Below are 18269 nucleotides of genomic sequence, written 5' to 3'. Positions count from 1 at the left end.
CTTCCTGAAAAAAGACAACTTTAGAGTTTTCAGATTAATGCCCATTTGGCTCAAATTGGTGTCATTTGGGACACTTTTAAAGCTCATCTTCGGGTGGCCCTACAAAGTCAGGTCTCGTTTAAGAATAAGGGGGGGGGGGGGGGGGGGGGAAAGGGCTGAGCTAAAGAAACTGGAGGAAGAGATCGGGGCATTAGAGGGAAGAGTGCAGCAAGAAGCCCATAACGTACAATAAAGGGGGGAGATTTTGAAAAAGCTGGAGGAAACCAGACTGAATTACAAGATCAAATTAGACACAAAATATAGGGAAAGGTGGGCCACGGGTCGCATGCAACATTTTGAGTACGGCGAAAAAGCTGGAGCACTTCTAGCTTGAAGGAAGTCGAGAACTGAGAGGGCGAGATATCACATTGGGGAGCTGGCTATTAACCCAGAGGGGAATATTATGAACTAGGAGGAGGAACTCCTCCTTGACCACGGGCTGTGTCCCTGCTTCCCTCCAGCTTGGCCAAATCACTCCCACTCTCAAAAACGCTACAGCTGACCCCAAAGACCTTAATAATATGCGACCTATCTCCAACATTCCTCTTCTTTCCAAGGCCCTGGAAAAATGTGCCCAGCTTAAATAGTACAAGCACATTGACTCTTTCAACCTCTCGGACACATTGTGCGCAAAACTGGGGCCCTGAAAGGGAAAAGACCCAAGTCCTACAACATCAGTCCGCAAAGTAGGTAGGCATGGTTGCAGCTAGATATAGTCTACCAGATAATGCGTTACCGAAGGTAAGTAACTTGTTCATCTAATAGAGACTTCTAGCTGCAGATTCCTTACCACTGAATCAGATACCAAAGTCATACCTTCCCGGCGGAGGGTTGCAGACTTATGGTCTAGACTAAAAAGTCTTGCAGGACTGTGCGGTCTCTGCGCACGTTACCATCAAGGCAATAATGTTTTGCGAATGTGTGCAATGATGCCCACGGATCTGCCCGACAGATGTCTTGGACATCCCAAGCCAAGACCGTAGTCACAGCCTTTCCCCTGGTGGAATGGGCCCTTAATCCCTCAGGGGGCTTCTTCTTTGCCAAGGCTTAACAGATTTTAATGCAGAATACAACCCAGCAAGAGATATTTCTTTTCTGCACTGCCTTTCCCTGCTTTACTCCCACATACCCCACAAAGAGTTGGTCATCCACAGGAAAATCTCTTGTGCGGTCAAGGTAGAACAACGACGCTCTTCTTTGGGTCCAGGTAGTGAAGATGCTCCTCTTCCTTAATGGGATGTGGGAGTCCATTGAAACTTCAAGTCCCACTGCAGAGCCTGCATATGCCATCTCGTGTGTCTTATCAACAGGATGCAGGAGGCCATGAGGCCCAACCGCCTCAGAATCAACCTGACCAAAATCCAAGATAGAGGCTGAAATATCGGAATCATAACCTGAATATCCTGGACTCGCTGCTCGGGAGGATAAGCCCGAAATTGCACTGTGTCCAGAACAGTTTTGATGAAAGGTAGCGTCTGACAAGGAGTCAGGTGTAACTTTGGCACGCTTATAGAGAACCCCAGCGAATGCAGGGTGTCCGCCGTAGTCTGAAGGTGGGAGACAACTGCCTGGGGCGAGGATGCCTTTAAAAGGCAGTCGTCTAGTAGGGGAAGACTGAAACCCCTAACCTGCGCAGATGAGTTGCAACCACCGCTATCACCTTGGTAAACACCCGAGGGGCACTGGTAAGGCCAAAGGAGAGCACAGTAAACTGAAAGGGCTTGTGGCCTACCTTCACCCGCAGGTAACGCCTGTGGCCCGGCAGGATGGGAATGTGATAATACGCATGGAGTAGTTTCTGTCCTGTAACTCCAGTTCTGTAGTAGAGGTATCTCTGTTATAGTCATAATCTAGCTCATGAAAGTGGACCCCGGAGCAATCAAAACGAATCTCTTAAGCTGTCTAACAATGCAGTCCTGCACAGACACTTAAGAGAGAATTTAAAGACATACAATGCAGCCTATATCCACAGGCTACACTGTCCAGTACTTCAACTAGACATTCCACCAAAACCACACAGCACAGCCTGCCAAGTTTTCTCCATAGAGAAAAACTTTCCCTTTAAACAGCAAAGCCTCTGGAATGATAGAGAGGAAGAGAAGGACAGACAAGCCCCATAGCCTGCCATTATGTGGCTCAAAAAGGGATACCGTGCCTTTAAGGAAACTTTCCAGAACTTTCTCAGTATCCCATAATGCCCAGCAGGTCCCATTTATTTTCAGTTCTTTTTGAAGGCGTATAACGCCAGACCTGTAGCATTCCGAACATAAACATTTGTCTCCACCGGGGAGGAGGACGGGCGCTTATGACTATAACAGAGATACCCCTACTAAAGAACTGGAGTTACAGGACAGAAACTACTCCTTCTGTAGTAGGGGATCTCTGTGTATAGTCATTATCTAGTGAATAGAATGGCAAGCCCACCCCACACCAAAGCGGCGGTGGAGAGAAAAATGAGTACCACACCACTACAGTGCGAACAGATTTCGCAACGAAGCCTGCCCAACCTGAGCGTCTGCCCTAGAATCAGTGTCCAGACAGTAATGCTTAGCAAAGGTATGGACCGACTTCCAAGTGGCCGCCCTGCAGATTTCTGCAATGGGAACATTACGTAACAAAGCAGTCGTGGCAGCTTTGCCCCTGGTGGAATGAGCCTTAGGTTTACCCCCCAAGGTCTTATTAGCCTTTTGATAACACAGCTGTATACAGGACACAATCCACCTCAAAATAGACTGTTTTGAGGTAGCAAGACCTGTCCTGACCGATCCATAGTTGATAAACAATTGGTCTGACCTACGAATATCCTTGGTTTTATCCAGATAAAATTTCAACACCCTCCTGACATCCAGGGAATGAAGAGACCTTTCCGCTGGAGAGGAAGGATTCTGAAAAAAACGTAGGTAAAGTTATGGTCTGGTTAACATGGAAATCAGAAATAACTGTAGGAAGAAATTTAGGGTGAGTACGCATAACAACCCGAGCAGCATGAAATACAGTAGAAGGTTCTTGGCAACACAACGCCTGAATTTCACTCACCCTGCGGGCCGATGTAATGGCAATGAGAAACGCCGCCTTCAAGGACAGGTGCTGTAACGAAGCCTTATGAATAGGTTCAAAAGGATCTTTCATCAATCTGGACAGCACCACATTCAATTCCCATGAAGGCGAAGGAAGCCGGACAGGAGGAAACACTTTCTTCAAGCCTTCCCAAAAATTTGTGATCACAGGGATCTGGAAGAAGGAGGTCTGTGAAGGGCATTTCCTGTAGGCAGTCAGCGCAGCGAGATGAACCTTAATGGAATAGAACTTTAAGGCCAGACTGCGCAAAATGTAAAAGGTACGGAAGAATGACATCTTCCTTACATGTCATTGGATCATAGTTCTTGGACGTGCACCAGATGCAAAATCTCTTCCACTAGTGGAAGGTCTCTTGGCTTTCTTCAGTATGTCCATACAATCTGCAGGGAGATTCAAAGGCCCTATTGCACTATCGCAGGAGCCATGCCACCAAACTCAAAGATGAGAGATTGGGGTGCACCATCTGCCCCCCCCCCCGAACTTAGTGAGAAGGTCTAGCCGACACGGCAGTCGTAGGTGAGGCTGAAGAGACCGGTGGAGCAGGTCCGTGGACACCACTGCCTGGGCCATTCCGGAGCAATGAGGATCATCCGCACCCGAGACTGGGCCAGCTGAATGAGCACCGCCGGAATCAGGGGAATGGGTGGAAAAGCGTACAGAAAGCTGTTCGACCAGTTGATCCATAACGTGTTCCCCAGCGTCCCCGGTTGGTAATACCTCGAGGCGAAGTCGCAGCATTTGCTGTTTTCGGCGGTGGGTGTGGTAAGTTGGCCTGATACAAGGTGATCACTAGAACTAGTGAGCATCATATATCAGTCCAAACAACCCTTATGGTGATTGGTTGTAAGTCAACCTTATAGACCAGCTATCCTAATGGTAGCATGGACAAAGCAGTCTTAGGCTAAACTCTTTTGGCATGTGAAGCCAGCTGTTTTACCACATATAACCCCTTGAATACCAGATGAAAGGACACCACCCTGGTTGTTACGAAAATAAACAAGATCTTTACTAATAACAAAACACCTCTGAACTCTTTATGAGATCAGAGGGCTAAGCACATGACAAGACTTAAAAAAAATACTGTAAGTCGCACAATTACAATGGTGCCCTAGGGGCACGACAAACCATATACTAAGCAAATGGTATAAGGAAATCAATAGAGGAAATGAAGAAGTCCAGAGGCTGTAGGATCGCTGGGACTACACTACCCTAACCTTAGGTAAGGAGCAGGAGGCCCACGGGACGCGTGTGCAGAGTGTGAACTCACACGCGAGATGCGGGACAAAGTCAATGGACACTACAAGTTGCGAAAAAAGGTGAGTACGGACAGTTCTGACTGGTTATGACAAACGACAGGATACCTGGACACTAGGAGAGTCAATCTACCTTTGAGCACCAAAATGCTCTTGTTACCTCACCCACGGGCTGCGGGTGCATAGGTGTGAAAGTGTGTCGGGTTTCCGCGTTGAAGTCTGTGGAGGCTTGAAGAAAGATGCTGCAGGCGACCAGGAGGAAGATGCCCGGTGCAATCCAAGGGTGGATCAAGGAAGCTGAAGACTTGAAAGCAGAGAGGACCATGTTCAAAGTCACTAGCCAGTGACTGGAGTGGAACCAGGAAGGAACCAGGTGCTGTCGTCGCGATCAGGTGAAGAGTGGACGCTTGACTCTGCAGCCACGTGGACCAGGAGGAGTCTTCGACGACCAGGACGGAGGCACGAGCTGTCCCACGCGGCTCTCGCTGTCGGATCCGGAGTCAACAGGCCTTGGCAAAGGCAACCCACACAGTGATGGAAGATGGCGTCTGGTGCGGACCAGGAGGGTCCGGGGTGCTTCTCCTTTGCAGGGAAGCAAGGGCCAGTCTAAAGCAAGGTCCGAGAGGTCTGGAAGTCCGGATCTCGTCGGGCTCTGAAGTCTGGTTCCAGCAGAAAGGACGACAAAGTGAACCACTAGAACGCTTGATGGTGCCTGCTTGTGAAGGGTGGTCACTCCTTGGCCACAAGGGAGATTTTCTTCAGTCTTCTGTGGAGCAGAACGTCGAAGTCCAGAGTTTCTTCTTGTAGAGTTTAAAATCAGGATAATCTAATTTGGAATGGGACCAGCTCCTACCTTTATTCTCCTAAAGGGGGCTGTACTGTGACTAGGTCCCTCCTATGGGTGGGAACAGGAAGGGGGGTGGTTACACCCCCTATCCTTTGTCCGGTTTCGCACCAGAGCTGGAGTGCCCCAGAAACTGGTTTCAACCGGGGTATGCACAGGGACACCTTGTGTGCCCCAGGCATGTCTCATTCCTTTCAGCCTGTCCTACCTCAATACACAAAATCCTGTCTGGGGTGGTGCTAGCACTTCCCAAGGCAGGAAACCCTTTGTCCAGGCCTCCCTCGCTGGAAGGACTCCCAGCAGCAGGAGGTCAGACTCGTGTCTGTGGTGGCAGCATCTATTTTGTGATGCTGAGGCTCGAGTTAACTTTAACCGGGGTTCACAGTTACATACATGTTGTGTCCATCTTAATAGGGTGGAATGCTATTCCCGTCGCCAGAATTGGTGAGGGGGTAGTATTCCAATTCGTATGACACCTTACCCGACATGCTTTGATAATGCTATGCCAAAGTTAGCAATAACCGCGAGGATTATAATGCACTTAAGAGTATATGGTATAGCGTTATCATGGAAAAAGCTAAAGGACTTGGCTCATACTAGAGCACCATCTCACATAATTCCAAGTAATTATAGGAGTATATGTGTCCATTTTAGGTTTAGATATAGGTATACTATATCTAAAGCAAAGGGTGATTACACCACCTTACTCCAGCTGTGTTACCAGCCAGTTGTGTCTGTTTAGGTGTCACAATACATGCTGCAGCCCCTGGTAGGCCTTGGGTGCATTTATGCCCTGGGTACCTATGGTACACTGTACAAGGACTTACACAATACCAATTGGTAAATGCACCTAAAGTACATGGAAGTCAATTTAGAGAGAGAACAGCTAGGCTGTGGGTCTGATTAGCAGGTCCACAGCCAGGGAAAGTCGTAAACCAGTGAAGCAAAAAGCCAAAATATGGGGTGACCATAGGATTGCAGACCCTACTCTCCTACAGTGGGGAACAGATCCACAACTGGAGTGCCCCACACAGCGAAGATGTCGCCGAGCACTTCGTCGTTTATGACCCACTTGTGGTTTTCTTGCAGCAGCCTGCTGAGGGTGTCTGCCTGAACATTCTGTACCCCGGGCAGATGAGTTGCCGTTCTCGTCAATCCTCTGGCTAGCAGCCAGTGCCAGATCGCCTGCGCCTCCTGCGACAGTGCACGATCTCGAGCCCCCTGCATGTCGAGGTAATACATACAAGCAAGGAGCTGGTCTGGAAGGACGGAAGAAAGGTCTTCAGTGCAAAGTGAACAGCTCCGAGTACCAGGAAATTGATATGATATGTGGACTCTGCCGGAGACCACGTTCCCTGGATCTGTAGATGGGTCTGAATGCGCTCCCCAGCCCAGGAGAGACGCATCCGTCACGATAGTCCTAGTCGGGATATCCTTGTGGAAAGGAACCCCTCTGAGGATATTCTCTGCCGAGCACCACCATCTCAGGGACTGTTGGGAGTGAAGAGACAACTGAATCAGGTCGTCCCAACACACTTTCCTCTGGCCCCACTGGTCCTCCAAACATTCCTGTAGCGGCCTCATGTGTAGGCACGCGTGCGGAGTGAGGAAGATCCAAGAGGCTATTGATCGCAGTAGAGAAGACACCGTCCTCACTGTTGTAGATGGAGCAGCTATAAGAGCCTGAGCCTTCCGAAGGATGGTTAAGCGTCTCTCCTCCGAGGGAGACACGCTTGCCGACAACGTATTGATGGAGGCTCCCAAGTACTGCAGGCACTGTACCTGAATCGGGACAGACTTGGACAGATTTATGTGCAACCCCAGACGGTTCAGCAGGACGGCCGTCCTGTTTAAGTGCAATTGCGCTTCCTGGAAGGTGGAGGCTTTGATCAAATAATCGTCCAGGTACGGGTAGACAAACACCTTGTTCTTTCTCAGGTGTGCTGCTACCACAGCCATGCATTTCAAAAAAGTCCTGGGTGCAGCCTTCAGTCCAAACGGTAGTACGGTGTACTGATAGCGATTGGTGCCGATGAGGAAGCGCAGGAACTTCCGATGTTTCGGTGCAATGGGCACCTGGAGGTACGCATCCTGCAGTTCCATAGCGCACAGCCAGTCTCCTCTTTGCAGCTTAGGATAAATCCGGCGCAAAGACAGGAACCATCAGTTTGCTTAACGCAAAACCAGAATGGGCCTGAACTCGTTCTGGTCCTTTTCTCGCACCCAAAAGCACTGAGTACAGATTCTCTCTTAGAGACCGAGGGACATCTTATCTCCCTTCTTCATAAAAGGGTAACGGCCTCCGCTCGGAACTCGCGCAGCTGGACCTGCGAGCGAACTGGTGGAATTGCTGGAGGAGCGCTGACAAACGAAGACTGTCTTAGACCCGGCCAGCCTTTGTTCGCCGAGGAGCATCAAGCTCTCCCGCGTATGGGCCCAATATACTTGTGAATTATTAAATCCTGGGAGGAAAGATGCCATTCTCCACGCTTCCCCAAACCTAAAGCCTTCAAAAGTCTACGATTCAGACTACATGCGGACCACTCACTACCCTCATGGCAGCCCAAGGGTTGCCCAAAGAACGGGAGAGTAGAAGCACACTGCTGTGCCGCAGGCTGCAGAGATGTCAGACGAATACAAGTATGGCAACGTAGGACAAACCTAAGGCAATACCTGGGGGTCGCCAGGAGAGAAAAACTCCGCTCCAACACCAATGATTAGATCTGAAACTATCAGGCCCTTTAAACTATCTCTTGTAAGGCTTCCCTCCTGTCTCTCGGCAGGGGAACCACAAATCGGTGAAGAAACACCCTCACACAGGGATCTTACCACAACGGCCCAGCAACATCGGGCCACAGCATGCTGTTTGCATGCCGTTACCCCTGTAACCAATTCAGGAGTACGTTCGAAGCCAGAACTTCCTGGCAGGTGGTAGTGGACAGTAAAGTACCGCCCACCAGTGAACAACCCGCTAGGAGGAAAATTTGTAAGAGTAGCAGAGCACCTCCCCGTACTCATGGAAGATGCATCCCTGGCATCAAGGCACGGGGATTCACAGATGGAGGGGCCTAAGGCCCCTGGGGACCAGAGAGAATTCCCAAACATCCCCAGTGGTCACACCAGTGGTGGCAGAGCAGGAGGCGACCTAGACGATGAGTAGGTATGCGAATACTCAAAACTAAGCATAAGGACCAACGTCCCTCGCTTACAGGTGGTACGTAGCCACAGACTCCCCATCAGAAGAGTTCCTCGAAGCTGATCAACTGCTCGGCGTCGAGAGTAGACGTTGCCGGGAACACAAAGTCCCCTAGAGGCTCACCACGGAGCGAGGCCTGGAACAAGACCCAGGCGTCAAGCGCCGGCAAGGATTCCGCGGCGGTAACCCATGACTTCGACCTCAGTACGACGTCACCATCACTAAGACATTGACTGTCTCTACAACATTGACCAACACATCGACGTCAAGACGTCACTACGGTGTCAAACCCTCTTACTTTGACATCAAGTAGCACTGTACCGAGACGCCTAGCCATCCATGACGGTGACGTCTGGACCGAACGGAAGACACCGGAGCCCAAGCGACCAAAGCCCCAAAATGAACATGACTGCCTCATGTCGCCGAGGCACTCCAGGACGCCGAGGCACGCCAGGGCGCCGAGGCACGCCAGGGCGCCGAGGCACGCCAGGGCGCCGAGGCACTCCAGGGCGCCGAGGCACTCCAGGGCGCCGAGGCACTCCAGGGCGCCGAGGCACTCCAGGGCGCCGAGGCACTCCAGGGCGCCGAGGCACTCCATGGCGCCGAGGCACTCCATGGCGCCGAGGCACTCCATGGCGCCGAGGCACTCCATGGCGCCGAGGCACTCCATGGCGCCGAGGCACTCCATGACGTCGACGTTGTTCAACGTCACGTCGACCGGAGTCCTGGGTTGACGGAGAGTATACCTGCTCTCGACGTCGCCGTACTCAACGCTGACCGGAATTGCGTCATAGTTCAGACGTGCTCCTACTGGGGAGAACCCCAGAGGTCACAGTATGGGACTTGGTAGAGGACCTACCCTCTCCTTACCCAGAGGCTGAAGATGCCTTCAAACTCCCCTGCTCCAAACCTGGGAGCCGAAGCCTCCTGGAAAAGAAGGTACAGAGAAGACAGGTGTCAAAATACACAGGCGCACAGAATACAAACCCTGTGAGCTTCAGCTTTTGTCTTTAATTCAACTGCAGGCAAGCACTTGTCAGAAAGAAATAGTATAAAGACAAGAAGACTGCAGAAATTCTGTCAAACAACCCCACAGCAGAATGTAGATAAAGGCCAAAGACTTCGAGTGAAGCTGCCAAAAATCCAGAAATACACAAAAATTTAATTAAAACAAGCTCAAATTGAAGAGCTAATGCTTCAGGGTCCTGCTAGCAAGAGCCGTAAAAGAGAACTGAAAGTAAATGGGACCTGCTGGGCATTCTGGGATACTGAGAAAGTTCTGGAAAGTTTCCTTAAAGGCACAGTATCCCTTTTTGAGCCACATAATGGTAGCCTATGGGGCTTGTCTGTCCTTCCCTTTCTCTCTATCATTCCAGAGGCTTTGCTGTTTAAAGGGAAAGTTTTTCTCTATGGAGAAAACTTGGCAGGCTGTGCTGTGTGTGGTTTTGGTGGAATTTCTAGTTGAAGTACTGGACAGTGTAGCCTGTGGATATAGGCTGTATTATATGTCTTTAAATTCTCTCTTAAGTGTCTGTGCAGGACTGCATTGTTAGACAGCTTAAGAGATTCGTTTTGATTGCTCCGGGGTCCACGCTCAAGCGCCGGACTATTCATTAGATTATGACTATACACAGAGATCCCCTACTACAGAACCTTCAGTTCCAACGCCACCATCAAGGGTCCTTGGTCTAAGGCAGACAAGACCTGAGCCAATGTGAGCATTTTGAATTTCTCCTTTTTGAGGAAGAGATTGATGGTCCAAAGATCCAAAATGGTCAGAAGCCCCTTCTTCGGAATCAGAAAGTAGCGGGAATAACAGCCACTGCCTACTTCTGAAACTTGAACACTATCTATAGCTCCTTTGGCCCAAAGAGCTGTAACTTTCTCTTGGAGCAGATTTTAGTGATCCTCCGCCCGCTGTTCCTGACTCAGCAGAATAGTAGGAGGAAAAGAAAGGAAGAGAATAACCCTCCTGGACGATCTGCAAGACCCACTTGTCTGTTGTAAAAGATCTCCAGCAAGGGAGATGATGACAAATTCTCCCACCCACTGCAGTAGTGTGGACCTGCAGAAACAGCCTTGGAGTGCTTGGAGGATGTGGCTGCCAGGAGCAGTGTGGTACACTACTTCTGGCCTCCATTCAGAGGACAGAATGTACCGAGTCCACATACAGCTTGGGCAGTCTGTGCGGGATGGTGGCTAGGATAGGGTTGACGTGGCTGGAAACACATTCCGTTGCCACGAAAGGGGCAAAAAGAAGACTGGCCACGAGGAGTATTGTATTGTATTGTATGTTGGATTTATATAGCGCTTATCACCCAGGGGTCTCTAAGCGCTTGCCTTGGGAACCCGTCCTGGCTTTTCCCTGTGAGATAGCCCCTACAGGGGATCCCCAAGGTGAAAGCCAGGCATCCCGCCGCGGGGGGCCGTTGTGGAGATTAAGCAAGCTTAATGCCCAGAGTTGCAGAGTGTGAACCCATGATTAGGTCAGGCACTGAACCGAGAATTATCGAGTCCATGGACATTTTGAGCTCAAGATCCTGCCGCGTCGGGAATTGAACCCTGGTCCCGGGTCTGACCTCTGCTTCAGGGTCTGCCTGCTCTAACCAGTGAGCCACACTTCTCCACAGTGTGGCTCCAGGAGTGGAGGAGAGGCCCAAGGATCTGGCTGTAGCTGGAGGGTCCTTGAACCTGACCTGGGTCTGCCTTTTCCCCGAAAAAGGCGTGTTTTATCAGAGGGCATGTCCATCAAATTGGTGTGGACATCCCATGAGAAGCCAGTTGTACGAAGCCAGGAATGGCGCCTCAAGGCCACTCTTGTTACAATAGACCTGCCCAGTGAATCGGTCACTGTATGGTGAATTTTGCCACATCTCTCCTGTCCTTGACAGCCTGGGAGAGCTCAACCCAGGCCTCCTCTTGGACTTGTCGCAGCACCAGCACAACCGTCTCCAAGAGACAGTGTGAGAAACGGCCCAATAAGCATGCGGTCCACCGCAATGCCAGACTAGAGGAAGAAAACATCTTCCCAAATGGGTCTAGTCTCTTGGATTCCCTATTCGGAGGGGCGGAAGGGAATGCACCCTGGGAAGTAGAGGCCTGCACAACCAAACTTTCTGGGGTGGGGTGTTGGCTGAAGAACTTTGGGTCGCCCGGTGTTGGGCGAAGGCGGAGTGCAATTGTCCTGTTCACAGGAGCCGCTGTGCTAAGTTCGGCCCAAGTTCCTAGTAGGACGTCCGTAAGTGCCACATTAAAGGGCAAAAGGGGTTCAGAGGTGGAAGCCCCAGGTTGAAGTACTTCGGTAAGGAGATTAGTCCTGACTAGCCCTGAGGGCCGTTCCAGTCCAAGGACCTTAGCTTCCCTCTTAACCATAGCATAGGACGACTCCTCCTCCATAGCCACTGTAGGTGGAGAGAGCCTGCTAGAGTCTGGGGAAGTATCCAGACCACTTGCTTCCTCACGTTCCCCATACCAGTCCATTGTCTCCCCAGAGACATCCTGGTTCTCTAGTGGGTCTTCAGACGCCTCCCATTCCTCTTCTGAGCCTATCACGTCCACCAAGTGCTCAGGCGACAAAATAGAACTCCTAGGTTCTGTCGACGTTGGAATTGGCATTGTACGGCGCCGTTCCGATTCGTCTGGGATAAGGATGGGACTTGCGCCAACGACAGTGCCGCTGGCACAGACTTCGGATTTGACACCGGGAAAGGCTGTGTTGGTACGATCGGCGTCGAACTGGATTCGACTCCGATGGGGCCCCATCTGATCCAGCGGGGCCAGATGGCTCACCAAAGGGGTCGTTCCTCTGAAATACGCTGCACATGGGCTTGTGTGAAGAGTTACTTACCTTCGGTAAGGATATATCTGGTAGAGACACAGTCTAGCCGCAGATTCCTTAACCGCATCGATACGGATGACGGAACCGCTCTCATCAGCCGCGGTGGCGCTGTGCTGATGACGGAGCGGTTTCGTCATGGCCCGCCCGACGCTCCTGCGCTGGGCGTTCTATTGAGCGGGCGGGGCCATGATGGAAGCGCTTCGTCATCAGCACAGCTCACCCGAGGCAAGTGACGGAGCGGTTCAGTCACCAGCGTGTGAGCGCCGCCCGCCCCCCTCCGCCCTGCGGCGGAATAGCCGCCGCAGCGAAGGGGTTAACTTAGAATATTTCTCTAGGCGCCAGACTGGATCCGGAAAATCTTTCTTCCCCAGCAATATCTCTGCACGCCGGGAGGCGGCGTCGCCCGGCTCCGTCCTGACGAAGTCCAGAGAAGTGACGTCAATGAAACCATATTAGCCCCTCCTGGCGTGCGGACATCAGTTTTTTATACAAAAAAACGGTGAGCCATAACCAAAACTGCAATAGCATAGGAACAATGTGTGATAAAAGATTAAAAAAAAGGCATTGAAACAACGATAAGTAACATAAGAGTCAAATCATGTAGAATGATAAACAATAGTAAATTGAGAAGCACCAAGTACCATGAAGGAACTGAAGTGAGCCCACAGAGCACTTGCTTCAAGCAAGAGCATACGTGCCATGCCGTGCCTCATCTGGAAGGGGTACCGGCTGCGGCACGAAAGATATGACAAGCCACTCCCAGCCTGTCACCACAGTAGGTAGGGTAAAAGAAACACTACATTGAAGCAACAGGTTTCAAGACAGGAGAATAGAAGTCAACGACCTGAAGAAAGTACACTGAACCCACACTTTTGGGATCGAGGGACAGTATTACCAAAGAGAACCCAACCAAACAGACTGCCATTGAGGAAGGAAGCATGGGCGTGGGCGGGAATGAAAAACATAAGAACTCTATGCAGGAGGAACACAGGTGAAGCAACTTGAGAAGGCAGTGAAAAGCAGAACGTGAACATAACATGAACCGTTTAAAAAACGTGGATGGAGTGAAGAGCCAAATACCCCTATAGCCGACCAACACTCTGCGCCAAGGAAGGTGCGAGAACACGCCATCAACCAAACACTAAGACGGAGGGAACACCGAAGGCCCCACGCAGAACACACCCTACACCAGAGGGAGTTGTGAGAAAACACCTCCGGAAGACCAAGACCACCGGAAAGGTGGGGGGCTAGGTAGAAAACACCACCTGAAAAGGTCTTCACAGAGCGGGGAGAATGGGTGGGCGTTAAGGAATCTGCGGCTAGACTGTGTCTCTACCAGATATATCGTTATCGAAGGCAAGTTACTCTTCCATCTGATAGAGATATCTAGCCGCAAATTCCTTAACTTAGAATAGATACCAAAGCCATACCCTGGGAGGGTCTGCGAGGCAACCACCAAGTTCCAAGAGAACTGATTTGTCAAAAATATGACGAAACACGGTAGGAACCACAATGCCTGGACAATGGACACAAGACCAAGAAACCTCCGTAAGGAAAAAGAACAAGGGATGGCAAAGACACCACAATCCCGCGATGGACTGGGTAGGACCTGTGTTGTGCAGACACAGCCAAAAGGTCAGTGTCAAAGTAAACAAGCATTTGCAATGCAATAGGTCCCGCATTAGGAAAGTTTGAGCTATTGGTATTGTAAATGACACATTTTTGATTTATGTGTTTGTATTGAAAATAGCGAAATTAATAGCTTTGTCATTTACAATGCCAATAGTTATAACTTTCGCAAATGTTGACACCTATAGCATTTGTAATGCAATATGTGTTGTATTTACGTGACTTAGATGTATTTATATTACAAAACAATGGCTTTTCATTTTTTTTAATAATTAATACTTAAATAAAAGTTATTTTAATTTATAATGGCAATAGCTTAAAGTTTTGTAAATAACTTTTGTGAAGATTATATTCAGTGTATTTTATTGTGACGAAAATCCAATAACAGAAGTGAAATAACATTTTTTTGTGACATTTGTAATAAAGCTTGAAACATTGATAGAACATATTTGAACCAGTTGTGAATGGTTGCACAGATTGATGCTGTGGTGGCGACAAGTAATGCTGTGGTGTTCAGTGATGCTGTGGTGGCGCATAGTGATGTTGTGGTGCCCCTGAGTGATGCTGTGGTGATTTGATAGATAGAGTGCGCTCGATAGAGTGAGGGCGATAGATAGAGAGTAATTATGTGGTGTGTAATTATGTTAGACTGAGTGGTATTTGGAGTGTATGTTGCATTGAGTGCAGTGTAATTATGTGGCACTGAGTGGTATTTGGAGTGTATGTTGCATAGAGTGCAGTGTAATTATGTGGCATGTAATTGTGTGGCATGCAGTGGTATGTGCAAGTAAATAAAATGCTCCACCCCTGCCAGTGGGAGGAGCCGCTTGGGTCAGGCGGAAGGGAGCCCGGGACAAGAAGTAGAGGGGCACTGACCAGGGCAAGGAGATGGGCTAGAGAGGGGAGGAGAGGGAGAGACGGCAGTCAAAAGAATAACAACTGGTAAGGGAGCAAAGGACAGCACGGACACCATAATGGATTAAATAAACATTTTAATTTTGGACCTCATTCCGCTTAGAGACTTTTGTTTTTAACATAGTGTGCAAATGTACAACAAGAGAGGCTGAAATAAGTAACGCAAAATTGTTACAGTAAGTACTTGACCACGAACAAAGCCATAATGCAAGAGCTAACTAAAAACAATGAAGAAAACAATGAGAGAAAGGAGGATATGGAGACAGGACGAAAGACGACGATCACAGAAAAGAGGAGAAATAGGAGGCAGAGGCCGAGAAAAACGAGAGTCAGCGAAAAAAAAGGCATACACTGCATTCCAAACGGAAACGCATGCAATAGTTTAGGGGCCCTTCCTCACCCCTCGGTGTGATGATAGTCTCTCTGCTCTGACTACAACATCCAGAATGCATCTGGGGGTAACAATAATAGCTTCAGAGATAGGAAGTAGTCTAAAGTGGAAGATGCAAGGATGACCAGCACGGAGGGTGTGGAGAAAGAGGGGTGGGGGTATATGAAAGAGATAGACTTAGAGAGGAGAGGTTGGAAGGCATTGGGAGAGGGGTGGAGAGGACAGGACAAGAGGGGATTCGGCAGGAAGGGCTGGGTGAAGAGGGGAGTGGAGGCTAGTTAAACTTTAAGAGGGAGAGAAAAAGAAAGTTGTCAGAGAATGGGAAAGAAGGAAACAGGAGTGAAGAGAGATGTCAAAGAAGATTGGGGGTAGGGTTAAAAAAGATAGGGAGAGGTGTCAAAAAAGAGTGGGGCAGAAAATAAAAGAGGGCGCAAAGAGTGGGAGGCAGAAGCAAGAGGTTTGAGGGCAAACGAAGGCGGGAGGGGAAGAGGGGTTGAGGGGTCTAGAAGGAGGGGTTCTGAGTAACACGAGAAGGGTGTCCGGGAAGAGCCGCCGACTGTTGGGGGAGTAGGGGCCGTCTGAGGGCAGGACTGGGGAGAGAGCGATCAGCTGCTCCGGAAAGAGTGAAGTGGGGACCCTGGGGCAGAGAAGTAGAAAGTGTCTGAACGGGGCAGCATGCCGGGGCTGAGAGGGAGGGAGGTGTCAGAGGCCAGGACTGCAGGGAGGGGGGAGCCGCTTGAGACAGGCGGAAGGGGCCCCAGGACAAGAAGGAGAGGGGCACTGATCAGGGCAAGGAGACGGGCTAGAGAGTAGAGGGAGAGACGGCAGTCAAAAGAATAACAACTGGTAGGGGAGCAAAGGACAGCACGGACACCATAATGGATTAAATAAACATTTTAGCAACTCTGGACCTCATTCCGCTTAGAGACTTTTGTTTTTAACATAGTGTGCATATGTACAAGAGAGGCTGAAATAAGTAATGCAAAATTGTTACAGAAAGTACTTGACCACGAACGAAGCCATAATGCATGAGTTAACAAAAAAAATGAAGAAACAATGAGAGAAAGGGGGATATGGAGACAGGACGAAAAGACGATGACAAAAAAGAGGAGAAATAGCAGGCAGAGGGCAAGAAAAACAGACAAGGAAACAATAACGAGCCACACAGCGATGCAACAATTAAAACAAGCAAGAGGGGGAAGTGCACCACGCCTTCTGAACGTGCCTGCTAAAATGCAAATGTCGTTTGTGCCAATGCAAGAGGAGGAAGTGCATGGAAGAGGAACAGGCACACTCTGAAGTATCTGGTGAGTCAGGGGGCAGGGAAGCGGGAGCGGGAGGCATTCCTTTGAAGTCTGATGCCGAAGCTCAGACAAATGGTGGAGTGGTGGTGTGCGAGCAGCTTCATTCCAAGTCTGATTTTGTGGTGGTGGTGGGGGGGGGGGGGGGGGCTTGGGGGGGGGGGGAGAGAGCAAATGGCAAGCGCGAGCACGGCGCACATGCACTGTCCATAATCCACATTCCAAAGCCCTCTTGGTAAGCTTTCCTGGAGCAACTCTATCTCTCACATAGCGATTGCTTACGCAATAGCTAGGCGAGACCTAAAAAACAATGCAGTGATCCTCACAAGAAGGAGCCTTGCACAAGGCCCCATGATCTATGTAGAGGAAGGCTCAAAGGGGCCAAACAACGTGCCAACGGTAGATCCTACTGATGAAAAAGAGCGAGAGCACAGTGGATGGCAAAGGAAACAGTGGAAGATTGTCCGGCCAAGAACAGAAGCCGCAACAGGAGGCCCGTGTGGGTATGAGAAAACACACATTAAATGTGTGCCCCCTAGGACATGTGGCAACAGTGGTATAGGGGCAACCAATATAGAAGAGTTGGATGTATATCAGTACAACGCGATCTTTTAGATCGCAGTACTTGACAACGAGGGCATTACAACTTGCGTTGGATGGCGCAGATTTTGGAATATTATATTTTTATATTCCAACACCAGTTCACGTAACAGTAGGGAAGGTGTTGGAATATAAAATTACAACATTCCTTGTCCAACTGCGCCATTCAGCGCAAGTCATAGTAACGACTTGCGTTGTAATGGCATCGTTGTAAAGGCACTGCGGTGTAAACACCGCGTTGTAAACGATGTTTACGGCGCCAACCGCCTGACCTTGTCCAACGTCAACGAGACACGCAAGGTCATGAACTCCATCCACTCAGGATCTCCATCGGACCCGTGCCCACACCACGTATTCAACAAAGCAGACGCTGCCATCGCACCCCAACTAAGGAAGGTCATCAACATCATCTTCGAAACAGCAACATTCCAGGAAAGCTGGAAACACGCCGAAATCAACGCCCTCCTCAAGAAGCTCAAGGCGGACCCCAAGGAAGAAAACAAGTTACTTACCTGTAACTTTGGTTCCCCAGTATTGGTAACTTTCATAGATTCCCATGCTTTGTATCATTCCCCGTCGTCGGAATGGGAGCCTCGGTAAATAGAAAAAACCATAGTAGTAAGCACAAAGTGAAAAAATAGGCCTAGGCCTCATCTCATTTTGTAGCTTATCCACCTCTTTTTGTAAAAGAGACCAAAATTCTGCAGTAGCCAATCAGAGCAGCCTCACCCCATAGAACCTTCCTGAGAGAAGCTCAGAGCCTCAGATTTTCGTAGCCGTTGTATACAGCTATCCACCAAGACCAGAAGAGTGAGCTTTCCCAGGGGAGGTGGGTGGGCGCATGGGAATCTATGAAAGTTACCAATACTGGGGAACCAAAGTTACAGGTAAGTAACTTGTTTTCTTGCCCCAGTATTGGAACTTTCATAGATTCCCATGCTTTGTATCAGAAAAACCAGCAGTAAAGAAAAAGCATATTTTGCCATACATGAACCTGAAAATGTGACACATCTCTGAAAAGAACAGCAGAACACATAGGATCATAAAATATGACAATAATGCAGTATACAAAATATGCAATAGGAAGGCGGGATAGAAAGGAAAAGCTCACCGACTTATTGGAAAAGATTCCTCAGGACTGCTTGGCCCACTGCTGCATCCTCCTTCACAGAAGAATCCAGACAG

The 18269-nt window shown here is 49.5% G+C and overlaps 1 protein-coding gene across 4 annotated transcripts in view; it reads right to left on the bottom strand.

Moving 5' to 3' along the window:
• The window catches only part of DDX4 (DEAD-box helicase 4), a 1777277-nt gene that overhangs the window by 459864 nt on the left and 1299144 nt on the right, over nucleotides 1–18269 (bottom strand). The window lies entirely within an intron of this gene.

The sequence above is a fragment of the Lissotriton vulgaris genome, chromosome 3_1 (genome assembly GCF_964263255.1).
Source record: "Lissotriton vulgaris chromosome 3_1, aLisVul1.2, whole genome shotgun sequence".
Taxonomy (NCBI): Eukaryota; Metazoa; Chordata; class Amphibia; order Caudata; family Salamandridae; genus Lissotriton; species Lissotriton vulgaris.
Note: the sequence above shows the minus strand (reverse complement) of the source record. Positions and strands in the feature narration are given on the sequence as shown.